The following is a 22,226-nucleotide window of genomic DNA, read 5'->3' as shown; positions in this document are numbered from 1 at the left end:
TTCAGAGAGATGGCAAGATACATGTGTGCTGTGCTGGGTTTGAATTTTATAACACTTTTTTTCTCTGGGCTTTTGCACCAACAATAACCAAGTCCCTCATTCTCAAGAATGAAGTTGGTTGTGTTTCACAGAATCATAGAATGGTTTGGGTTGGAAAGGACCTTAAAATCATCTGGTTCCAAACCCCCTGCCATGGGCAAGGATGCCTCACACTAGACCATGTTGCCAAAGGCTCTGTCCAACCTGGCCTTGAGCACTGCCAGGGAAGCCACTTCTTTGGGCAACCTGTTTCACTGCCTCAGCACCCTCTTATATCCAATCTAAACTTCCCCTGTTTAAGTTTTAACCTGTTACCCTTTGTGCTATCACTACAGTCCCTGATGAAGAGTCCCTCTCTGACATCCTTGAGGGCGCCCTTCATATATTGGAAGGCTGCTATGAGGTTTGATGGCACACCCAGATTACATGCAACACACCGTGAGTTGCTGCTGAACTGCTCTAATCTACACAAACTGCTGTAGCAATTCCTCTAAGCTGAATAAATGTAAAGTATTTGGAGTGGCTTCTGAAAGCACCATGTTCCACTTGAAAATATTAATTAACTGCTTCTTCCCCAAAACACACTCCAAGCCTTGTTCTCCTTGGAGAACAGGAGTGTTTTGAACATGTATCTGGGGTAAAGACATTTTTAAAAAATGCCTTGAATGCTCAGCTCTGATTTGATCTATAAGTACCTATATTGTCACACTTTCATAGTTCACCTGCACTTATGCAAGTTTTGATAATTTGGATGATGTCATAAGAGTTTTCTGAGCTTCTGCTTCTGCTCAGCATCAGCACATCAGGCCACATAGAGAAGTCATGCATGCAAGATTTTGACCATTAATGTTCTGATATGGTAACAAGTTATGGGGCTATCAAAATTCACTGTCTCTTCACAAGGCAGCCTTATGTTGGCAAAAACAAATGCAGGGAATTGAATTTACATTAGGCTTCCTTTCAAGTATATATATATATATATATAAAGCTTTAAGTTAATAGACTAATGATAGCCAACCATGATACTGCCTGAAAAATTCTGGGATAACCCATACCACATTTCATGCTCAGAATGGAGCATATTCACTTCTGAACCAGGGTGGCAAAGGTGCTGGGTTGTCGCCTTCCCTGTGCCATCCGCGCAGGGTTAACAGCAGCACTCAACCTGGGAGCTCTGTGCACCTGTGGGGCCCAGCCCCACCCTGCATGGGGCTATCAAAGCCTGGGCATGGTTGGTCGCTGGAGAAGTAGTGAGGCATCTTTGTGGGCTGGCCAGGAAGCAGCTGACTGGAAGGCTTTTCTTGTGCTACTTTGGCTTTAAAACCTGGAGAGGTTGACTGGAAGTGGTAAGTGATTTACATGGATGTCATAGTTGTGGAGCCATGCTGGGTAATGGAAAGCAGTGCTGTTTTAAAGAGGTGTGGCAATAAGCAAGAGAGGTTTGTGAAGGAGAGAGTTCCCGGTATCGGGTTAGTCTGCTGTAGTGGCTGTTCTTGTGGCTTCCAACTTATTTCACGTCAGTGATTCTTAGGAGTTATACGTGACTTTGGTGAGAGGGGTTATTTAGCAGAGTGGAAGAATGGTATTCATTCATAATCTTCATAAATAGGAAGAAATAAGTGTGGACCTTCAAAAGGCTGCTGGCTGATTTCCTGAAAAACAAATTTCCAGAAGCAAATACTGTTATATTATTGAAAGATGAACCCTTAACCAGTCATGAAAAACTAATTGTTTTAAAATGTTTTATGTGGATACTGTAAATGTAGTGGTGATATGGAAATGCAGGGTTAAGTTTTGGTAAGAGCTTACATTTTGGCTGGGATAGGAATGGTGAGTTCCTGGGTTTTGACCCAGCTTTGGATAAATGTTATATAATGTTTCAAATCCAATGGCATTGCAACCATGTGGAGCTAGTTTTCTGGTGCTGGACGGTGAAGCTGGGTTGATGTGCTTGGTGGTTTTTGTTCTTTTTTTTTTTTTTTTTTAATTTAATTCAATTTTTTATTTTATTTTCCTTATTTAGTCTGAGTTGTGAAGAATGCCAAAATAACAGCAAGAAAACAAAGTTGGTGAAGTACAAGCGGTAATAGGTCAAGTATCCAAATATTGTCTTCTGTGTTTTTTTTTCTCTTTGCTCTGAAGCAGCTTCAGAGCTTGAAAGGCATTTCAGTCTACTTAATCATTGCTAATCCAACAATTCAATACACTGAAAATTGTTATTTATGCCATGAAATTGCTCTAAAGTTTAAAATGTCTTATGTGCCAGCACAGCAAGTTTCCCTTGAGGTTCTGTCAGAGCTGCATTTAAATGGCTTTGAGTCCAGGTAATTCCAGGCCAATTAGCTTCAACCACACTGAACCTGGAAGACGGCCTCATTCAGGAAGTGGCAAGTTTCATGCCTAGAAAACCCCACTCATATTCTGCTCCAGGGGCTGGGTATAAATCTTTAGTGTTCTCATTAATCTTTTAAGCTGGGGAACACAAGCATCTGGTAGCTTGCACTTTCAGAGCTTGGTAACAATGTCTCCAACTGGTTATTTCACTTCTTTTGTCTATAATAATGCCCCATTTCATTCCCCATGTATTATTCATATAGATCTTAAATTTAATCACCAACCCACTAAAGTTAAAATCACACTGCACCTGAGATACAAACACCATCACACTGGATTTGAGAACACAATATGCCTTATCATAATTACTCCCATGCTGAGGTAAGTTTCCCACCTTTTTTTGTGATGATGCCAAGGCTTTTCTGGTTATCAGTTCTTTTTTGTACCTGTAGAACAAATGCAACCTTTTACAGTTCTTTTCCTCTTGGGTCCTTTCTTCTCTGCACAGCCAAAATTTTTACATTTCATGCGCAGCCTTCTGGTTAGCTATTTACTGCCACATGTGAAAGTAGTGGTAGCCATTTAGGTATGTGCTGCCTTTGACTGTTGAAATCACTGTGTGCGCCCTATTCTCCTGGGAAAACCGCCACAGGGTGCTCCTCATGTTACACAGGGAACATCTCCTGCAATAAGCCCAGGCAATGTCCTTTGCCTGATCTGGCAGTCTGAGCACTACGCTCATCCTGCCTGGCAGTCCCTGTCCTCATTTGCTCACTAGACAATTTTGTGGGTTCAGAAGTGAACAAAGACACTACTATTGACTTGGCAGAGTATTTCTACAAACAGCTCTTTGGTATTGTTGGGATAGGCATTATAGCAGCATTCCTGTGCAGTGGGACAGTGTGTGGCAGTGGACTGGCAGCATGCCTGTTTGCATGGCAGAGGGGTTCTGCCAGAGCCCTGAGCATTTCTGTTATCTGTGGCACCATGGAAATAAAGCTGGTCTTGTAGGTTGGTCTTTCTGTTTAATTACTGAATCTTGCCTGGAAGTCTGTGGACTGGCTGGCCTTTTACCTATTCAGAGTCATAGGTTTCCACTGTTGGTTATCTCTCTCCTCTGTAGTTTTCTGAGCAGCATAATTTCTTATTTGTTCTTGGTTCCCTAGTCTTTTCATTACCATGTGCTACCCTGCTATCTTGAGTTCTGATGATGCCTCCTTACAATATGTATACATAAATATATACATAATATGTATAATACATATATGTATATAAAAGTAATATAAAATAATTTTTTTTGGGGGTGGTCAATTATTGCACGACTATACTTGTATCTTCAACCTGTATTTTTGTCAAGCCACGTAACAAACCCCTGGTTTTGGAGGTGGGTTGGGGAAAAAATACTCAAAATTTTAGGCAGGAAAAAAAGTGGCCTATGAGCTGCTTAGCTGCAATTTATTTGGTATATAACTAATAAGTATCAAATGTATTAAAATAAAAATTGCTAGAAGTCTGTCATTTGAACATTCTTTAACTTTTTAATGGAAAGCAAACCCAAGTTAAATGCAAAAAGAAAATTAAATTAGAATTGGCTTGTGTTAAACATGATAATGTTGATGCTTTGTTCAGTTTCTCTGTATTTTCTCATGTTTTAGATGAAGGTAATATGTACAGTTGGTGCTTTGTACAAAAAGCTGAACTTTTCTATGACCTTTGCAATACCTGGGGTCAACAGTGCATAGATAGTGAGGAAAGTTTTATTTGGATTTGTTGCCTATCTATAATTAAAACCACTAATGTTGTTCTAATGCTGCCTTTGTTACAGAAATCACAGTGGTAAGCACTACATCTCACCTTATGTTATCCTCAAGAAGCCTTTCATGCTTATGTATTTAATTATCTAGCTTTCTTTTAATGTATTTGTCAAGCAGTCTTAAATATATTATTGCAATACCATATCTGCAATAGTATCTCCACATAAACAAATGTGCTTTTTGACTACAGCATTGAGAACTCCCTCTGGTTGGATTCCCAAACTGCTCTGCAGGTTGCTGGCTACAGCAGACTACCAAAACAAATATCTTACCATGATTAAGGTCAGAGCCAGGTCAGTCATTCACAGAATATTACATATCTTCTTGGAAGCAGGAAGCATTTGATATTTGATTTCCCTATACACCATTCTTTGATGGATTTTCCTTTTCTTTCCTGCAGAGGGAAAAAACTGTTATGTTAAAACTGTTATATGTATTTACATATAATGACTGATATATATTTAATACTGATTGTGCCCTGGAAAACCATTAAGGAAATGCATCTTCTGGCTCTGCAAAAGTATGCAATATGTTATTCTGCTGGAGTCTAAGGTAATACTTTGTGGAAAAGTGCGTTCACATGAGGACACTGGTCGTAGTGGCTTACATTCACATTGGTTATTTCAGTAAATGTTTAATTCCTGACTAGACTTCTGCAATGATTTAAGAATGATCTAGGAAAGGAACATGGCTACCAATTTAGATAGTCAAATTTACCTTGGTTACCTTGTTTATTATGGTAGGCTAATTTGATAGGGTAAAATCAAGGCTTCAGTTTTCTGTATATGTATCTACAGCTACAGAAAACTAGCTGACTAATGTTGTGGCTGAAAACTGAGCGATGTGTATACATACTTAAAAATCATTTGGCTCTAGAATTTTTGTACCAAAAAGATTGCTAAACCTGTGGGAGGACTTTTATTTTTCATTGTGCATTTTTCTCAATTTTTGAATTCAGAATTGATAGTTTGAATAGTTTTTTCCTTGAGTTTGACTTGCTTCACTTTCCACTCCCCTCGCTTTTAAATGCTAGAGCTACCAATGTTTTCTGATACAAGGAAAAACTAAAGATCCAGACAAGCTGTGGCATATGTCACATCTTTAGTAAGAATAGTGGTCTCACTCTCAGTATGCTGTAAATGTTGTGCTGGAATAGAGAAAAAAACTGGTTTTAGGAGGTCAGAAATAAGGAAAAAAAAAACGGTTAACTGAAATAAAATTGCTATCTGTGGCAAGATCAGCTATGTGTAACTGAAATTCCAAGATCATGTGAATGATGACAAAGCATTTTTCTGAACTTAGCAGCAATGATAAACACTGCTCCTTGGTAGACCAAACTCATAATGCAGTGTGAATTCTCTCACTCATAGGATCATGCAATGGTTAGGGTTGGAAAGAACCTTAATATCGTCTGGTTCCAACCCTCCTGTCCAACCTGGCCTCAAACACTGCCAGGGATAGATCATGTCATAGTCTTTCATGGACCTCAACACACAATGAATAGCCAAAGGAGACCAAGGTCAAAGTGCATTAAGCTAAAGAAAGACCCTGGAGAGACCAAAATACATATAATTTAGTTAATTCTAGTTTGGAGAAGTGCTTTAGTTTTACTAGTTGATTTGTATGTTGCTTAGGCACAACTTGTGCTCTAAATTCTTGAACACACAGAAAGATGGAATTTGAGGGATTAACAGATTGTGCTCAGCAGCACATTATTTGTGAAAGTGTATAACAAACCATGGAATATATTAATTTAAAAACCATTATTGGAAATCTTGTGTGCAAGTGGTTAAGCTGTATTGTCAAACTAGACAAAAAGTGTTAATTTTTGTGTTTTGTTTTTTTTTGTGTGTGTGTGAAACTAAGACAATTTTAGGCAATGTTATTTGGATTGCAAGCACTCCAGCATAGTAAGAAGGTTGCAAGTAAGAATAACAATCTGAGCTTATCTCCTGGCAAGTAGAAAGAAAAGTAAGATCAGAAATTTGTAGATCACTCTTATACCTTGCATGAAGGTAAGCACTTCTTCTTTCTGTACAAGTAAGCTCTATAATTAGTGTAATCCCCGTTTACACATAACAAGAAAAATCTATTTTTCTTCATTGTACCTGATTCAGATGTTTCCAATTAAATAACCCTGAGCCAGATACCACACACAACACAAAATAATGCAATACACTCCTTTAATGCAACAGGCTCCTAAATAATAAGATCACTTGACTATTTTTGGTTTTAGGCACAGCTCAAAGTAAAGCTGGGCCTGGTCAGGATAGTCTGTAAATTGCACATACCCAAGAGAAGCTATAACCCTCCTGTGCTGCAGGCCTATGTTTCCCTGTTTCCACTGTCTGTACTGAGAATGAGTCGGATGATGACTGAACTAGTGTAAATTATGTCATGTGTGATGTACCAGAGGAGACAGACAGGTATTTGTCTCCTGTTGCTTCGCCATCCTAATCTGGCTGTGTGGAAATCCTGCACTGTGCAGTTAGATTCTTCTACTAGCTTGATAGAGTGTGTAATCAATGATAAATTGTACTTATTTTGGCATTTGTCTTGTTATTTATGAGAGATTAAAATATGAAGTAAATCCTAATTCAGAGTGCCTGTAATGGATGGTTGGCTTTCCCTTATTGTTGCTCATAGTCCTTTAAACTACTTGTTGTTAAAGACTAAAATGGTAGAAGGAAATTGCCTTGGAAGTTTTTATGGCTCATTACCTTCCTATTTATTTTCCTAGCCTCCAGTGTCCTGGCCAAGATGTTAAAAGTCTTTGTTTTTTTTTTTTTTTTTTTTTTTAAAAAATGCTAAAACCATAATCCTCACTAATTTCTTTGCAGTCAGTTTTACGATTTAACTGGCCAGGAAACTGAAGTTCAGGGATGCCAGTCACTTTCCAGAGTTATTTTTGGATAGAGAGACTAATGTTCAAGGCAGGCATGTCTTTCACAAACATGGTGACTGTCTTCTAGGAAGCTATGGATGTGATTTTTGACACATTAAATCAAAACCTGAAAACGTAGAGACTGTCTTCTATCTAGGAAACCTGTCAGTGCCTGATTACTGCAATAAATACAGTGGTCTTTCATCCAAACAGCTTCCTTCACTGAAAGGGAAACACATAGATGCACATAATATACCTTTTTGGTTTCTTCTCTTCAATTATGCTAACAAGCTTCATGCTGAGAAAGGATTAAGGCTGGGGGACAATCAAAGACAATGCTTCTTTCTTGGTAAAAAGGTGTGAAAAGATATAGGCACTAGTGCTGGAGTTATTAGGCATACCTGCAGGAGGCCATATGACTAAGTTAGGCCATGAGAGACTGAAGTATAGAACATGCTTAGTCACTATTCTAAGCTCTTCAATGACATCTTTAACACCTTTTGATTCAAAAGGGAAAGCCACAATGCAAATATTCCCCTGGCAGGTTCTGCTCAGTGTTTGCAGCTCAGCAGGGCAGCACGACACCTGTCTGAGTAAAATTCCCAGTGGGAGACCTACACTCACCCTGCCAGTGGGGCACAGGCACCTGCAGGTGCTCAGAAAGCAAAGCTGAAGATTAAAGAGGTAGGAAGGTCCTCTGGAATAAGCCCTCTACCAATTTTACTCTGTATTCTGTAGTAGGGGAAAATTAAAAGGTAGAATCAAAAGAAATGTTATGTAAGTACCTCTAATACTTTTTATTAACCTTATTATTGTTTCTTTGGAGAACGTCAAAGAATAGCCAAAGCAAGATGGTCAGGGTAAGATAAAATTTCTTGTTCAATTGCATTACCAAGCAATTATGACTTATATTTTAAAATAAAATTTATACATGCTTTGGCTTCCTTGGTATTTTTTTTAAAGTCTTTCCTGAATATATTTTACTTTAATTTCAATCAGAAAGATTAGGAGATTGGATCAATTTTATTTCTTCTTTGTAGCTGGCTGTTTATTATCTCTTTTAAATTTATTCCTAACTTTGTATGTGCAGCTCTTTTTGGAACACCATAATTATATCTTGCCTGCTTTCTGCCCATGTGCACTACTGATACTAGCCTGTGAAACCCAGTGGTGTCCAATTGAACTAATCATAAAATACTATGTAAACATCTCCCTGCATCAAGGTTGTATATTAGGTTACATTCCACACAGACAATGTGAAATAAAAATATTGTAGCTGAGAAATGGGTATCTAATACAAATGTTATTAATGTACCTCCCAAAGACTGCTCAGAGGCAAAGGTGACCGCAGGGGCGGAGGTAGATGGTTACAGGCTGCCTTCTCTAACATCTGTGTAAATAGTGGAAAGGTGGCCCCTCTGAATTACAAGGGCTGCAGTTTCAAATATTAAACTACAAAAAAGTCTGTTACTGTACTAAAGAAATTGCCTCAAGTATCTTTTCTTTTTTCTTCTTGGCTGCTGGTACTAAGGAAAATACCAGAAGACCACCAAAGAAGAAAGGGGCAGGAAAAGGACATAGGCATAATGAATGCCAAGATTTAATTGACACAGTAGCAGCTCACACTGTCTGTTCTTTTTGTGGAGATGTAATCCTTTGAATGTTGATAACACAGTACTATATAGAACTGACTAGTATTCAAAAAAATAAAATTTCTTTAAAAAATATTCTTTTCCCCAAAAGCCAATAATTCTGAATATTAAAGCTGCTGAGCAGAATGTTTAGAAGAAGTTTTGGTAGTGAGGAGAGACAGTTAGCTGTTAAAAATAGCCTTAAAAACTATTGTTGCTGTAGAGGCATCAGTAGTCTAGAGGAAGGATAGACGGGTGGTTTAAAATGGAAAACTAGGGTTAAAACTTAAACAGGGGAAGTTTAGATTGGATGTAATGAAGAAGTTCTTTACTGTGGGGGTGGTGAGGCACTGGAATGGGTTGCCCAGGGAAGTTGTGAATGCTCCATCCCTGGCAGTGTTCAAGGCCAGGTTGGACAGAGCCTTGGGTGAGATGGTTTGGTGGGAGGAGTCCCTGCCCATGGCAGGGGGGTTGGAACTAGATGATCTTGAGGTCCTTTCTGACCCTAACTGTTCTGTGATTCTGTGACATGGAAAAACTATGTTTTGTCCTGCCTTTTCCAGTTTTCCTGTTGCTAGTTCCTGAAAGGCTATTTTGTTGTAATTCTGCTATGCCTGTTTTTTTCACCATCAACTTCAGCTTATATTTGCAAACAGGTGTTGAGGACCCTATGTAAGAATGCAAATCTGAGTGCATGCTACAATTTATAAATTGCTCCAGAGTGTGTTTTAAGCATGTATGGAAGGAAAATGTAGCTGAATGTAAATGCAGCCTGCTATTCACGTAGGAAGAAATCACCAGTTCTGAATTTTAGCATTTCCATTTTCTCTTCAGTGGATAGAAACATTGATACAGTGAGGCCTTATAACCAGTCCAAATATGCAAATATCAGTAAATAACAAAATTAGAGAAAATTTGAAGTTTTCCATAGCAAATAGTCACATGATCTTAATATCAATAACAACTTCTGATAATAATTCATTTATGTGAAAACTGCTTTTTGTGGTAGAATGTTTAATAAATTTGGGCAGAGCATGTATAAGAAAACTGGTCAGATCAGGACTCTCTTGCTGCACACTAGAAGTATTGTGGCCTTATTTTAGAAGATCCCTTAAATGAGACAATTCCATGAGGTACATGAGGAATTTCTTACAGGAAATTGTGAGGCTTAGTAATGATACAGAGAGATTTTCCTTGGACTCTTAATCATCACTGAGACTTGAGTCCACTGCAGGTGATTTACATCCATAAACACTATTTTGAATACTTCCATCTCTGCATCCTTGTGTTTTTTACACTTTCCTATAAAGTGTATATTTCAGGGCAATCTAGGTTTAAGTTCCAGTCTAGACAGAAGCTTACATGTTCCAGTTTCTGTTGGGGAAGGGAGGAAAGGCACACAGGGACAGAAGGAAGTATGGTACAAAATTACTAATACCTCAGTGATAAGTTAATTTACCTGGTTAGTGCAGGAGTCAAGTTGGCTTTTAACAACTGGAGGTAGAAGGCAAAAAATCAGGAAGTTCACAAGCACGCAGATATAACTGTTTTATGCACAGCATGTGGTTCTTCTGTATAGAACTCTTATAAGTTGTACTGATGATGGTCTTCCCTGTGAAAGTGTCAAAGGAATAGTTTAAAAATAAAAACAAACAAACCAAACCAAAGAAACTGCAGACAAACAAAACAAACAAAAAAAAACCCAAACAGCAAACAACCAGATCACCTGGCACCCAGCATATACAGCTGTCCTCTTATTTCTTCAAGGGGGAAAAAAAAGAAAAACTGACCAAAAAAAAACCCCAAACAAACTAGAAAACCCAACCCAAACACCCCAACACATTTTAATGGTTCGCTATTACAATATTTGAAAGTTAGGTCCAGAAAGGTATAAAATTACACATGCAATAATGTCAACACTGTGTACATATTTGAAGATTTTTATTGCCAAGCTGGCAGAAGATTGGTCAGAATAGTATAACTGAATTTCAGTACAACATTTTTTAGGTCCATATACAATGTAGGTATAAACTTAATGCTGTTGATGAGCCTCATTGCTTAGCAGTAGTGTCACAGTTCTTTTCCTTCCACTGTTTGCTAGCTTTGATTTCAGTGAAGCAGCTGATGACTAACCATGATGTTATCCAGATGAAGGCTTTTAAGCAAAACTCAGCAGGTATTCAGCTCAGCTGTAGCCATTCAAGGAAGGCAGAGTAAGATATGAAATAAAATCCCCTTGTATTTAGGAAGCAGTCTAACTACTGTGCTAATGCATAAAAAAAGTGGGTGGCTATTTGCAGGACACTTCTATTGGAAAGATAACTGCTGTTGTAGGTGCTGGGCTTAGCAGCCTGTGCTGACATGGGTGAGAGGCAGGAGCATCCTCTGCTTTGGTGCCAAATGTGTGTGGAGGTGTGTAAAGGTGTGCTCTGGGTGATTTAACATACAAGTGTGGGCAAGACCAGGCAGTTGTGTGGGTGTCTAAAAAAAAAAAAACAACTACAGCAGGTGCTGTGTTAAGGGGCTAGTATGTTCAACACCTCTGCAGAGCAGGCTGTTGACTGAACTGGTCTCTTGAGCTTGAAACAGTGCTGGGGAACTGGCAGCTGGTTTCTGTTTCCATCTCGGAGGAGGACTGGGGTGAACAGCACAAAAGTGCCCTGCTGCTATTGGGTGCCTCTTCCTAACTACTTTCAGATACGTAGAGGATCTCTTCCTCACACATGGAATAGCTGCTGAAATACTAGTACTGAATACACTGCCTGCTTTTAGCTGAAGTTAAAGCAATATTCATACAACAGTATGCTGCTCTATTGACAGGAACACAAGCATACTTTTTTATTGTATCAGCATTTACAACTTTCAAAATTTTTAATTGGAAGTTAATGATGTATGGCTCTTCTAGTAACTAAATGAATATTTGAACTGCTGCAACTTGCTTTAATAATTGTTCAGCTAATCATTTAAATTATCAAAGATCTTTACTTGTGCAAAGTCACATAAATGCTGAAAATTAAAAATTAATCAACTTGATTTACGTAACTAAAAGCTGCTATCTAATGGATATTTTCCAATAAGAAGACAGCAGTAATTATGCCGAAAAAATATTCGTTCTTGTAGTTTGAACGATTATAGCAATTTCCACCAGGGGATTTCGCAGTCAGGTTCCAGTTCTGGGCAACAGTGATTAATATAATGGTTATTAATGAGAATTCATTTTTCTACATCGAGGGGTGTTTGGGTGTCAGTGTTCCAAAAGCAATGTGGTTAGCATATTAATTATAAAAGATAGCTTTGGACTGGTGACTAAGTAACTATATTGATTTTTTTTTTTTTTTTTTTTCTCATTTTCTGTAATGTGAAAGGTCAATTAGACTTATAGAAACAATGGAGCCTTCACAGCAGGGACTATCGTTTCACTGTGCTGACATCTTTTTAACCATGTACAAAGTTCATTAAATGTGCAAAGGTAGTAACGTTAAAAGGAAGAAAGTGATTGGGTCAGAGGTCACAAACTGTGGCAAACTGACAGCCTCTTGTGGATTACGCCACGGGAGCTAAGTAATAGTGAGAATTGCTTTCCGGTTGCCCACTGGGACTGAGGGGAATGAAGTCATAAGCAGCTAATACTATTGGGTTAATTAAAAGGAATATTGACAGCAGCTTTGTTTGTTTTGTGCCAAATTGGATGCTGTTAACCAAGTATTTTATTGGCTACATAATATTAGTGAATTTTTGTCTTGAATAACAGATTGACAAATTTTAACATCGACAGTGTCCAGTAAAAATGTATTGAACCAAACATGTCTGACACTTGTACAGTCTTCTATTTCACTGTCTCCTTTTGCATTACATGTTGTCAGGTGAAACCCATTCAAGTAATTTTCCTTTCCATTGAAGTTTGCTCTCCCAGGTGTTAATGTCCAGGCCTTTTCACAGGAAAGTAACTAGCAGCCAAAACTCTCCTCTTAAAGAGATAACGTGGCTTACTAAATATAACTGGAGTGTCTGTTGTTCTGTTCATTTGCTCAAGCATTTATAAAGCTTTTAGCTCTTTTAGCTAGCCTCATTCAAAGCATGCTAGGCAAACCAAAAATCCCATCTTTAAGGACAAGATGTGTCATAATTTAGGACTTGATTTGATTTGTATTATTCTAATGTTTGTAGAACAGCTGAGTAAAGCATTAATGATTATCCTTGTGAAATTAATAACTTTAAGAGCACATCTGTGAAGATTTCAAAATTGATTGCCATTGCTGCATAAAAATTACAGGGTTTTGTACTATATATTCAAGAAGATAACACATTTTTATAAGTTTTCAAAGTGTTTTTCTTCACTGGAATGCTGAATATGCTAGATGTGACTAATTTGCTTGTAGTCTTCATCTGAAAACATCAGGTTTTTTACTTTTCCATGCTAAAAAGAACAAACTTGATGTGAAGTCTCCGTGTAGCAATATGTGTCTGATTGCTTCAAATCTTGTGTGATCGTTCTTTGATTTCAAAATGAGCTCAGAGCTGGCAGTGCAGTGAAGATGTACAGGTAGACTTCAAAGCTTTCTTCTTCCGTTTTCTGTTCTGACACTGCTGTCCCTTTGGTTTGTTTTGCAGAAGCCTACAGTAATACATACTTCAGTATTTGACAGTGTTGGCAAAAAATTGAAGCAGAAATATAATTACTCTCTTCTCCTTTCATATCTCAATTGAAAAACAGTGAAGATCATGTCTTGCACGTACAAGAGAGGAGCGTTATCAACTGTATTTAAGAAAACTGTAAAAGCATGTACTATTGTGATATAGCCAGATTGTTACAAAATAGTAATTTCTGCCTTTTAAAAACTGATCCTATTGCAAATCAGGAGGAGTGCTTGGAATGGTAGGAGACTCAAAAGGAATGGTTCATCCAAAGATTATTAGAGTGTCTTAAGGGTTGGATGACTTAAATTGAGAAAAGGACAAATCTGACATCTGACAGAAGCTAGCCTTCAGATAAACAAAATGATCTTTCCTTTCTGTGCTACCCCAATTAAACAGGTATACAGCGGTAGACAGCTTGTTTGGTAGTTACACAGTTGTGAGGGTGTGCACTCTGCACACAGTTTCAGTTCATTAATAACAGTCACCTCATTTCTTGCAGTGACTCTTCTCCAATACCTTTTTTTTTTTTGCAACGTATGGATTAAAATAAGCCCTTCATTTTGGCCTATAATCATTGTCTTGTAAAAATTCGCCCATTCAAAGCATCCAGGAATGTTTTGTAATAAGTTTTGTGCCATATGTCACGTTAGGAAGATAAACTTCTCATCTTGGAGCAAGTGTCTAAGCTCCTCAGAGTTGTTAAGGCTGGTTGCACAACAGCCCTGTCAGATACAGGGACTTGGGGCAGAGTCTTGCCCACCATTTCACAGCTGTATAGTATAGTACAACAGGGTTTTCATGTCCTAGCTTAGCATTCCAATTGCAAATTCATCTGCTTTTTTCTAAGAACTGGGTGTTATGTTGGTTGAGGTAGGTTATAACAAGAAATAAAACTTCTATAAAAGCTGAATAGTAATTGTTTAGTGGAAAGCTCAGCAGACATGAACTCAGCAGATATAAAGAAGGTGAGATGGCAAAGCAGCTTCTGCTCACGTATACTGAGTCTCTGAGGTAAAGAAATATATTCATGTTCAGTGGATAAGCACTGTGCTCTAGAGGGAGATAACTTGACACTTGTATTCACATCTTTCACAGTTCTCATCTGCAAGTGCTAACTTTTGACACCACTGTCTGTGCCTGAAGGGTACTGATGGCCACAGTAATACACAGTTGCTGTCCTCATATTGTAAGGCTGGCACCTGAAACATCTATAACCCTTCTAATGAAATAGCTCCATGAGTTTGCACTCCAAGCTTACGTGATCTAATTTGAAGGCAAGTAAGTGGGTCATATCTAGTACCTACGCATGAGCCCTCATCATTAGTGTGCCTGTTATCCAGTGTTGTGTAGCATATCTGCAGGGGTGCAATCTTGCCTCCGGGTGTCCCTGATATTTGTGGTTACTGATTAGTTGCTGCCACTGGCTCTTCCTGATAAATTCCACATGTGGAGGCTAAGACCTGCAGTAGTCTGATGTCATGATGCATTGAAAACGTGTAATGAGTTGCTTCATCAGGAGAACTAATTTTTGTTTTCCATAGCTACTTTTTAAAGTTATATGTCTGACTTGTTGACTGAGATTTATGTACAAATGCAGCATTGCCCAAACTCCACCTGCAACATAGCTTATACTTCAAATCTGCTGCTGCTTACAAAGCATTCTTTTTGTCTCTGCAGTAGATTTACACCTGAATACCAAGTTTGCTGAAAAAGCAATGGGGTGCAAAGGATTATAAAACTAATCAGATTAATTAATCTCCCTTTGTACTGATCACGAATGAAATATATTCTCATAGTGGTAAATTTTTATTCTGAAGTGATCAAAAGGTTTTGCCCTAGCGCATGTTAGTTCATTTAAAAACAAAACCAAACCATGTGGACCTGTGAGCTCCACTGCACCCTAGAACCCTGTGTGTCCGCAATGGATGTATGTAAGCCAGCTCCAAACCATGAGCTGTAACTGCCTGACAGATGCCTCAGTGTGCCAGTGCATCACTACTGCTTGCAGACAAGCACTGGATCATACATTGCCTCCTGAGCTATAGACGTTACCATGGTGGCTCTTCAGCCAAGTGTTGAAATAGTTCATGTTCATTTAAGTCTTATAAATGCCTAATGTCTGTCAGGGAGACCACTTTGACATCCCATGGCAGCCTGCCTTTCAAACAGCCTGAGATTTATAGCCTTCACAGCAGATACATTGATTCTGGGAGGGAATGTGGAACTCTTCTGTATCAGTCACTCTACCCTATCATATTTCTGAAGCTTCTTGCAAACAGAATCTTTCACTTCTCTTTCTATCATGTAAGCCGAAGTAATCACTTAATTTTTCTGGAGATTCTCTGTTCTAGATCTCAAAGATTTGCCCTCTCCCCCCTCCCCCCCATTTTAAAGAGTATTTATGGAGAAAGTCCCTCTTAAGAAGAAAGCTCTGTCACTAAGATTACAGCTCAGCTCTAAGGTTCATAAGCTAGAGAGTTTAAAAAAAAAAAATTAAAATCTGCTATTTCAGACATGATTACTTCAACATGACCCTTCTATTGTCCTTCAGGCTGATGTCACAGTTTTTTCACCTACAAGTAACTACCTTATTTCAATGTTAAAGGGGGTCCACAAGGCAACCGGAGAGGGAGAATTTTTACAAGGGCATGTAGGCGTAAGACAAGGGTTAATGGCTTTAAACTGTCAGAGGGGGAGATTTAGATTATAGTAGGAAGAAGCTCATTGAGAGTGGTGAAGCATTAGAACAGGCTGCCCAGAGAAGCTGTGGCTGTTCCATCCCTGGAAGTGTTCAAGACCAGGTTGTGTGGGGCCTTGAGCAACTTGGTCTAATGTGAGGTGTCCCTGCCCACAGCAGGCTGTTGGAACTCGATGGTCTTTAATTACTCCAACCCAAAACATTCTATGAAATGAAGAAATTATGCAGACTGCCTCCCAATTCTATTATGATGTGATGAGCTTGGGGAGAAAATTTTTTTATTTATTTGGGAGGAATATGACACCCTAACAGAAATGCATGGCTGGTTGTTACTTTTTCATGAAAAGATAATGGTGTAAAATGAATAGGAACAAAAATTGGTAAATACTTGTTCTTTAAACTTCTGTTTTAGAGATGCTGCCTTAGTGCAGAAATGGCTTTCCATCACATCTTTCTATGTGGAGACTGGTCATATTAAATTGACACATTATGATCCCAGGCCTCTCCACCTTCTTCATAAAGTTGTTCAGTGGCAACTCTTAATTTGCTATTCAGTTACACCCAGTAGGTTGTGCTACTCTTGAACCAGATCCTCAGATCTGTCTTCATTTCTTAATTGTTCAAAAGACAATGAACCAAATTGTGGTATTTTCTTGAAAGGAAAACTGTCTGGTTGTCATCACACTCTGGGGGAGAGGAGGGGAAAGGTTGTGTTACTCATGTATGTTCTGATTGTATTCTTCTCTGTTCATGTAAAAAAAAATAGTTGTGAGTCATCTGCAATGGTGAAACAAAGTTCTATTCTCTGTAACCTGAGAGAAAATGACCTGCTGGGTATCTATTTTCAGGTTCACTCTGCTAGTCTGTACCACTGTTCATGAAAAGAGAGTGGTAAAAGTTGAAAATTCCAAAAGTAAAAAAAGTGCACACAGTGGTAACCAAAAATTGATGGAAGCATATGTTTTCCCCTTATTCACCTTTATGAAAGATAATACCAGAAAACATGGATTTTTGAGATTCTGTAATTCTAAAATGTCACATTTAAAAAATAAAAAGCTAAAATTTAATTTTCAGACTTAAATAGAAATGTAAAACACTTTTAATTACTTCCAGATACTTAGACCTACATACAAATGCAACCTACCAGGCCATTCCTCTTGATTCAGTATCCTGACTCTGATCAAGATTGGTATTTAAAAGTAATGGCTAAGTTATGGAGTGAACTGTCCACAGGGACAGTTTTTCTCTAACCCTCATTATTTAGAGTTGGCTTATATTCCACAGCATGATGTTAAGCAACTGAGATACATCATCAGTGGTGGGAACATCTCAGTTCTGAAAATCAAATTATTTATGTTTTTCAAAACTTATAAATCAATGTACATTTCTTAAATGGAAAAACCATGAAATTCTGGAACAAGTTTCTTTCAAATGTATATAGTACTGCAGTATAACAATTCTATAGGAAACAAACTCACTCTTATTAAAGTCAGGCTTCATCTAATAGCTTCCACATACTTCAGGGTGAAAAAAAGTTATATACAAATGTCCTCAGTCTTTTGGAAAGGCTGTGACCTGCTTGATATTTAAAAGTCCACAGGAGTATATAGGAATGAACACAGCAGTTGTTCCCTCATAGTATGTTATTACAAAGAGAACTGGGGGTCAAATTGCATGAATGATAAATGGAAGGTGCTTGAAATGAGTTGGTTCTTTTTTGAACATTATACATTGACCTTGGCAGTTTTGACAATTACATCCATCATTTCTAAGAATCCATTCCAGAACACCCGTCTGTTCTCTAATGTGGCCAAGTAAACAGGATTTGTGAATACACGAATCAAAGATTGATCTCCTGTGCCTATACACTGATTAACAGTTGGTTTCCTGGTGCAACTTTTTCATTCTATGAATTATGTGAAGATCATAATTCACCATGGCACACCTGTAGACAAGCATGTTGGAATGCTTTAATCTTCACTCATGAGGTCTTGGTAGGATCAATAGTTGGCTTCTGAGTTTGATAAGCAAAATGGAATAAAACCATTAAAAAACACATTGTACATAGCAAAAATGGTGTTTAACTGCCTTAGTGTTTTCTCTAGCAACAGAACTTGCTGAAGACAAAGATGGGACAAACCAGCGCATAAAAACAATTTTCAGGCACTCAAAAAGTAAAAAGAAATATTTCTGCTTGGAATTTGCAGCTAATGCATCTCAGACTGACCATGTAAACAGGCCTTGTAATCCTAAAACAGATAGCAAAGCATACTTATAACAGCAATTTTTAATGGGGAGGTACTCTTGAGTAATACCTCTTGATCAAAACATTTCTATTAGCCTGGAAGGTGTTATGTTGCATCAAAGTTGACATGCGACTTAGCAGTACAGTAGTGCACGTAGAATCTGTGCAGAGTTGTTGTATGCTTTCCAGTATATTTCTACATATTCTGTAACAAAAGACAAGGAAAACAATGCAAAGCTGCACTGGAGAGATAAAGGCTGAGATGACTGAAAACCTACACAGAATAAATGGATGCAAATTGAGTCTGAAGTCCCAGGGTGAGGACACCCAAAGCTCTGTCTCCTTGGAAGGGATCGAAGCAGGGACCATCCCAGCATGTTTAGAGTCTGGACTTGATGTTCTTAGAGGTCTTTTCCAACCTAGCTGATCCTATGAATCTATGGTAATTCTGTTATAATGGCAAAATCTGAGTTCATAGAATTAATGTAAGGGCATAAGCTATGGAGGCAACCCTAAAGTAGATCTTTATCTCACTTTCATTTAGTTATTCTCAGATTTAGCAGAAGTGAAACTAACGGGAGCTCTAAGAGATAAGTAGGTGGCTGGTGTGAAAGGGTGCAAGCTTTGTGGAAATGGGCATAGTGCGAGAAGTGGGCACAGGAAAATATTCTATCTTTAGCTATGGTAAGAAGTTTTAATAACTTGTGTACACTTTGACAGGTAATTGTGCAATAGTTGTGTGGTGGTTTGTTTTTTTTCTTTGGTACAAAATTACTCAGAATTTGAATATATTGGTAAAATTAAACAGAATCTTGACTCTGAAAAAGACTCACTGATTTTTAATTTTACCTACTAGTTTTTACGCTGCTTTTGGTAGAATAGCTTACACTTGTGTAAAACAGTGAGTATGTGAGTAAACCAGGCTTAAAATGCATACTGAAAATGGTCTGATTTGGGATACAAACTGTGGAAAGCATGTGAAGCACTATATCAATAAAGCACCTTTTGCCCACTGACATATTGTGTTGATCCAGGTTTTTTTATATCTTTATTTTTTCTTTTTAAGAAAAGCAGAGTTTTTTAGCAGTTTAACTTCTATTTTGGAGATGGAAGGTACATTTATAAAGTTATTTAATTAAAATGAGGAATTTTAAAGGACTCACTTTAACATAAATCTTAGAGATTCAAGTGGGATAAATTAAAACATGCACAGACTTGCCCTAAGTAAGGCCATTCTGAGCTGTCTATTCCATGTTCCTGGAATGAACACAGAATTCCATGAGATCTTGAAGCTGAGTATCTGCCGGGAGTGACCCCTGATGAACTACTCATATCAGCTTCAGGGAGTGGTGTTGCCAACCTTCATTTTCTCTCTCTCTCTCTCCCCCCCCCCCCCCCCTTCTTTTTCCTATGGCTGTGAGGCTGTCATGCCTCATAAAAGAATGTGATATTTCAAATGGGGTCACTTTTTAGCCCATGTGATCTCCCTAATAGAAACATAGAATTCCTTTGCCTACGATTTATACTGCCTAATACAGATACGACTTTTAATACAGGCTGTTCTCCTGGTTTTTGGCTCCCAATCTACCCTTGAGTATTCTGATGCTGATGCTCTTCTATTTTCACAGTTGTGTGATGTGCCTTTAAAAAAACCTGCACAAAATCCATCCACTATAGCTAGGTCTGTTATTAATTTCACATATTACATTATAGGAAATGACAATCTACTACATTTATGGTAAATGTCAGTGTGGTAAATGTACCTTTGTAACCTGGTAACCCTAACTGCCCATCAGTTTGGTGTTACAGTATACCATTACGAGAGAAGGGTGGAATTAAGTTATACTTCAGTGAAGGCTGCAGTATACTGCAGTTTCTTTTAAAGCACTGCCATTCATTTAACTCTTTATTAAGACTTCAAATATTGTTATATATGGCTCAGGTTTGCTGAGAGAAACATTATATTCTAGCATATGAGTTATTTCAAATATTACTATAGAATTAACTTCCCCTGAAGCATGGGTTTTCCATAGTTTTACAGAATTATGTTTTCTTAGAGCGGGTCCCCTTTTATTTTGCCCTAAAATGTTTCAAAACCTCATGTTCTTCTTCTGTGATGTGAATCCTAGTTTAAATCAATAGGATCTGACAGAGTCCATACTTACCAAGATTTTTGTTGTGTCTCATGAGGTACTACTGGAGAGAAACAATTTATATATCTAACACTCGGTCTCTGTAACCTCAAGTTATCAGTGGATGCACAGAAATACATACATATTTTTCTTTTTTGCATGTTCTACAAAGAGATGTTGAGCTATCATGCCCTGTGATTCCTCTTTTGGGAAGTAAGTAGTGACATGTTAAACCAGGAATGTTTCAACATTGCTGTCTATACATAAACCAGCTCACATTGCATGCCTCTGCAATTCACAGGATATGTTTGGTGAGTCACAGTGTTCCATACAACATCATTGAATAAAGCTTTCAGTTTTATATTGGTTTGGGGTAACTTGAAGGATGAAGCATGCAAGAAGAGTGGCTTTCTACAAAAAATTCTATCTCGTTTCTAGTTCTTGAAGAATAGCACTAGAAAACCATAAAAATGTTTTAAGGCCTTCTTTGCGGGGGCGATGAAGGGCAGGGGAAAGCGCTGGAATAAGGATTTTGATTGTGAACTGACCTTCTGTTAGAGCAGAAGGCTACCTCTCATAACATCTAACCAGGTAGAGCTCTCATTCTGTGCCATGAAGCAGGAACTTTTTCTTGTGTGACTCCCAATTTCTCTGCTTCCTACAGTTTCTAAGCAAACCGGTGATGCAAATATTCAGGGGACTGAAGCATATTGCTTTGGTTCTTGACTATACCAGGAACTGATACAGTATTTATAGTTTTACTGTAAGCTTAACACCAAAGTGAGTAGGAAAGTACCCAGACCAAATAGAAACATCTTGCTGGCAATCTTATGTCATGTAAAGGCAGCTTCATAACTCATGGGGGTGAAAAATTATCAGCAGTGTTTCTCCCCTCCCTCTCCTTTTGCAATGAATGAACTATAAAAAGACCAAAATGGTCATGTGACAAAGAATTAAATAGATTGCAGCAGGTAGTACAGGTGCCTGCTTAATTCCTGTTGACAGAGTTTGTAGCTCAGTGATGGGAAGGATGGAGATTCCCTGACTGCTGGTCAGAATTAGGGTAGGGTGAGGGAAGTCAGATTAATGGCTCTAGCTCAAGCCATGAGTTTATTACAGAGGATTATTATTATTAGTGGAATTAGTTGTACTGGAACAGACCAGTCAACTATCCTGTGACCGAAAGAGGCATGTGCTGACATGTTAAAAATCATATGCAGCATTCCCTTGCACCCCTCTTGATAAAGGCAAAAGGATCAAATCTATGCTGTCTCTCTCTTCCTTTGACAGATAGAGGAATTGCTTCCATAATCTGTTTACTGTTGGCTAATGCAAGCACAAAAAAGTTCAAATTGATGCAAGCTTAGTGTAGCTGCTGCCATTGTCCGGGGGTGAACTCTTCAACCCACCAAAAGTACTGCTGAATTTGGACCATAAGGCACCTGGTTGAAAAGCTGGAGCATGAAGGAAGTGCACAGAGCCCTTCTACAAGATGGGGTGCTTTGTTAATCAGTTAAATCTGCTTTAGCTGATCTTTTCATGGCATGGATGGAAACCAGATTTTTGAGTTCACTTGTGCAGGTTGGGGATATCTAGCAGCTCAATACGTAGACATCCCTTTAGATTACACTGCTGAAATGGGAAGCATGCAGAAATTAATTTCCTTAATTAAGGCAATTGTATGCACTTAATATAAGTGTCTGTATCTTCTTGTGAGGATTGTTTTCATTCATATGTGCCTAGGTTAGCGATAACCAGCTAAGAAGTTATTGTGGTCAGGTGTAAACAGCTCTCACCTTTGTATGTTAATC

General features: G+C 38.2%; 1 long non-coding RNA gene across 1 annotated transcript; it reads left to right on the top strand.

Annotated features, from left to right (window-relative positions):
* Positions 1–1,320: 1,320 nt before the first annotated feature.
* LOC134155770 (uncharacterized) lies at positions 1,321–14,133 on the top strand. The gene is made up of 4 exons (XR_009961720.1): positions 1,321–1,385; positions 2,063–2,129; positions 4,378–4,480; positions 13,314–14,133. It is a non-coding gene; the product is annotated as an uncharacterized LOC134155770 (long non-coding RNA).
* The last annotated feature ends 8,093 nt before the right edge of the window (positions 14,134–22,226 follow it).

Source organism: Pezoporus occidentalis, unplaced genomic scaffold, assembly GCF_034315485.1.
Source record: "Pezoporus occidentalis ecotype Australia unplaced genomic scaffold, CSIRO_AGI_Poc_V1 ctg8, whole genome shotgun sequence".
Taxonomy (NCBI): domain Eukaryota; kingdom Metazoa; phylum Chordata; class Aves; order Psittaciformes; family Psittacidae; genus Pezoporus; species Pezoporus occidentalis.
The sequence above is the reverse complement of the archived record's forward strand: the minus strand, read 5'-3'. Positions and strand labels throughout refer to the sequence as shown.